Below are 4,325 nucleotides of genomic sequence, written 5' to 3'. Positions count from 1 at the left end.
AGTGACAGATGGTGTTGGGGACAGGAGACATCTGGACTGTGACTGCCTAAAGTGAGGAGGAGGGCCTGCAGGGAGACCTAAGTGTAGGAAGTACAGTCCAGCCTGGGAGAGCCACCCATGCAAACGTCCTGAGGTTGGAGTGCGGCCTACTGGTGTGGGCACAAGGCCAGGTCCAGCCCCACCACAGGCACCCAGAGTGCAGACTGTCCTCCACAGACTCCCCGCCTCTCCTCCTGCGGAACCAACCTCAGGCCAGCATCGCCTTCCCGAGCCATCCCAGCTGTTGCGGAGGCGTTGCTGTCCTGGTTCTCTCTTGTTTAATGACAAACAGCATTTTTTTTCATCCTCACTTAATTATGCAACAGATGCTCATGAGGCTGGGCCATCAGGCCCCTTCCCTGGCATGGGGTGGCGCAGGCCTGAGGATCAGAGCCTTTGCTGTGCCAGGTCCTCGGCTCTGTGTCCTGGCCTGGCCTTTGTGCCTTCGCCTGTAGAGTGGGAAGGGTCTGTGGAGGGTCTGAAGGTGATCATGGTCCCTCTCTGGTTCAGGACAGCCCTGGGATCTGGCAAGAGTGTGGGGCCTCAGGGCACACTGCTGTCCTAGCATAGAGAAGAGTGAATCTGTCGGAGGGTAGCTGTTCCTGGAACTGGCAGACCAGCCTCCAAGTGGCCAACCTCTGGGGGGTGGGTGCACCTATTGCTTTAGCCAGACCCTCCTTCTACACCAAAGGCAGAGAGACAGTGATGTGTCTTGGGCTACCGTTGTGTGGGACCTGCACACAGTTACCCCCTGGGAGCTGGGTGTGTGGGTGGTGATGTTGGGGGAGGGCAACACGGCTTCCAGTCTACTGAGAGCTCTGACTCCCCTGGGTTCTTCCTACAGCCCCTCTGAGTCCCAGCCTCCCAGGGCAGGTGTGGCTGGCTCTGCTGCCTGTACAAGACCACTGAGCAGCAGTTGCTGGAGCAGAACCTGAACCCAGGCCTGCTGGGCAGGACTTCCAGGACTGCAGGATCAGGCTGAGGTCTCTCAGTGTCTGTGGCTCCGTCTTCTTCTGGCCTCCAGGCATCTTGGGCTGCAGACTTTGGAAGATGGTTGCCATCCAGTCGCCTCCTGGCAGGTGTGCTCGGGCAGAACCCTGGTGGGGGAAGGTGACATCACAGATACCTGCCAAAGGATCTGGAAGCAGCAATGAAAAGGAAACGCAGTGGAGACCAAAGTTAGGACCTAGGGAGCTGCAGCTTCTGAAATGCTCCCCCAGGGCTCTGTCTCCTGAGGCTACCACCAGGCTACCCCCATCTCACTCTGAACCCCAACGGTATCATCTTCTCATTTTCTCACTCCTACCCTACTTGGACCCAAGGTCTTTTCATCGTACAAATGGAAAAGCTGGGACTGCAAGGGTCTCCTCCCAGCAGGCCTTCACCCTCCCTCCTTCACCTGTGCTGGACACTGGGCACACCAAAGCAGGGAGGCAGGTCTAACTCTCCCTGTGATGTCTGTGGGGTCCCTGAAGGCTTAGGGCCAGGCTCCCCTCTCACAATAGCTCCCCCTCTTCAAGCAGCGCCCCGGTGGAAGCCACTGCATCCTCGACACACGCTCTGTCCCCACACCCTACCTGTCACTGTGGATGGTGGATGGCTCCATCAGGATTTCCTCTCGCTGTCCCAGCCAGGACCACACCTGTGTTCCTGTCATAACAGCATCCGTCACTCTGCCTTGTGTGTCATTCTCCCATGACTCCTCACCCAGCGGTGGGGTCTTTGTGGCCAGATTGTACCTCTATCATCTTGGCTGTACATACTGCTGAAAGTGACCAAGGGAAAAATAAGCAGATGAGCTGACTCAGCTTGCAGCTACATAGAAACAGGTCAAGGCTGAGAAATGGCTAATGGCAGAGCATTTGCGTGGCATGCACAGGCCCCAGGTCCTACTTCTAGCTCAGACTAACTGCCAGTACAGAGGGGACTTGCAAGACACACCCAGAAACCTAGCAGCAGGCCAGCCTCCTGGCCCCACTCCCTTCAGCTTCTGTTTGTGCAGCCTTTCCCTATCTCCATGTTGAGTTGAGTTTTGTTTTTTGTTTTGTTTTGTTTTTCTCAGCTGGCTTCCACTGTGTTCTACTGAGCACAGCAAAAGCCCAGGAATGGCTGTCAGTATGCAAATAAACTTTCTAAGCCCAGAACACTGACTGGTCCACACTCAGTGGCTAGAACTCGTTTCCTGTAGCTGGAGGGGACATTTAGAAAATCCGTCTTGGTTGTGGGACTGCAGTGTCTCCCCAAAAGGAGAGTTGTGTGGGAGCAGTGTAGCTCACTCGGAAACTGGAGTAGTCACCGAGGAGAAGGTGGTGATACAGTCAACACTCCCACTCCTTCTCTGCATCAGAGTCTAGAGGGGAGACTTCTCTGAGCAAAAAGCAGCCAGGAGGATGTGAGCCAAAAGCCCCAAGTCTCTCCCCAGCAGGACAGTGCAGATCTCCACTGGGGTAAAGTTGCCCAGCCGCCGGGGACTTTGCCAACAGTCCCTTTAGAGTGTTTGTTTTTCTGATTGTGGTGACAATGGCATGCTTATTGTTAAACCACGTCCAATAACTCAGAAAAGTTTTTTAAAACAGTGGCTCCAACCCAGAGTGGTTTTGTCCCTGGAGGACCATGTGGCAGTGTCTGGGGACATTTGGGGCTCTGTTGGGGGTGGGGTGCCTCTGGCATCTAGTGGATAGATAGCCAGACTCCATAACATTGTCAGAAGCTTAAAGTGACCCCACGGAACTCAGTGGTACTGAGGTGCAGGCATTGGGATTTAAAGATGGAAAACACCTGCCAGTGAAGCAGGCCTGTCATGTCAGTACCTGGGAGGCTGAGGCAGGAGGATTGTCGTGAGTTTCAGACCAGTCTGAGCAGTATGTCAAAACCCTGTACCAAAACAAGATGCATGCCAAGCCTGTGCAAGCCTGACATCCTGAGTTCCAGCCCCCAGACTCACACGATCTATAGGGATGGAGAGCTGGCTCAGAGGTTAAGAGCATCTAGAGATTTTGCAGAGGGCCTGGGTTCCAGTCCCAGCCCCCACATGGTGGCTCACAACCAACTGCGGCTCTGGTTCTAGAGGCTCCTACAGGCACACACTGCACACAGGCTAAGCATTCACAGGCACAGAGTAAAATAAATAAATCTAACCAACCAACCAAAACAAACAAAGCCCTCCAGTCCAGTTTCCTTTCTGTTGCTGTGAGAAAAAGAAAAAGAAAAAAAAGAATCTCTTACCAAAAGCAACTTAGGGAGGCGAGGGCTCATTCGGCCTTCACTTCCAGGTCATAGTTTAATCATTGAGAGATGTCAGAGCAGAAACTTGAAACAGAAACTCCTTGCTGGCTTGCTCTCGGGTTCATGGTCAGCTTAGCTTTCTTATATAAGCCAGGACCGCCTGCTCAGGGGATGGTGCCACCCACGGTGGGCTGGCCCATCCTCCACAATTAACGATCACGATAAACCGGAAGGCATGCCCACAGGCAGGCCTGATCTAGGCAATTCCCCTGCTGAGGCTACTCTTGATCTCAGATGACTTTCAACTGTGTCAGCTTGTTGGTTAAAGGTAACTGAAACACCAACCAAAGGTGGGGCGGGGGGGGGGGGGGAATCAGCTCCACAGAGATGTGCCATGGCATGCACACACAAGCTTTCAAATCCCCCCCTCCCCCGCATGAACTTCCACCCAAGACCCTGCAGGCCACCTCCTGCATGCCCACTTTGGGGTTCATCTGCACAGCCAGCACACATGGCTTGAGACACCAGCCCCATTCACCACAGGCTGTTCCCACAGTGAGGCATGGGGTCTCTGATGCCTCTTTATTGTTTCTTTACTATTTCTCTTTTGGTGTTGGGGACTGAACCCGGGCCTCACGCTTCAGGGATGTACTAGGCCACTGAGCTATAGCCCCAGCCACTAGTTTTAATTATTATTATTATTTTTTGTTGTTTTTGAGACAGGGTTTCTCTGTGTAGCCTTGGCTGTCCTGAACTCACTTTGTAGACCAGACTGGCCTCGAACTCACAGCGATCCACCTGCCTCTGCCTCCTGAGTGCTAGAATTAAAGGCGTGTGCCACCACGCCCGGCATTATTATTATTTTTTAAACACAGTTTATTTTTGTTTTGGTTTCAGAGACAGGGTCTCACTGTATAGCCCAGGCTGGCCTTGAACTCACGGTGACTCTCTTGTCTCAGCCTCCCCAGTGCCAGGTCAGAGATGTTTGCTGCCGTGCCCAGTCTGTCTCATCTGTGAATACCCATGTTTACCAGTGACCTTCATCGTTTAGCATTGCAGAA

The 4,325-nt window shown here is 53.5% G+C and overlaps 1 long non-coding RNA gene across 1 annotated transcript; it reads right to left on the bottom strand.

Annotated features, from left to right (window-relative positions):
• Positions 1-225: 225 nt before the first annotated feature.
• On the bottom strand, positions 226-3,371 carry LOC311593564. The gene is made up of 3 exons (XR_014777758.1): positions 3,265-3,371; positions 1,617-1,804; positions 226-1,177 (listed from the first exon to the last, which is right to left on the bottom strand). It is a non-coding gene; the product is annotated as an uncharacterized lncRNA (long non-coding RNA).
• Positions 3,372-4,325: the final 954 nt, after the last annotated feature.

The sequence above is a fragment of the Acomys minous genome (genome assembly GCF_964271855.1).
Source record: "Acomys minous genome assembly, chromosome: 3".
NCBI classification, from domain to species: domain Eukaryota; kingdom Metazoa; phylum Chordata; class Mammalia; order Rodentia; family Muridae; genus Acomys; species Acomys minous.
Note: the sequence above shows the minus strand (reverse complement) of the source record. Positions and strands in the feature narration are given on the sequence as shown.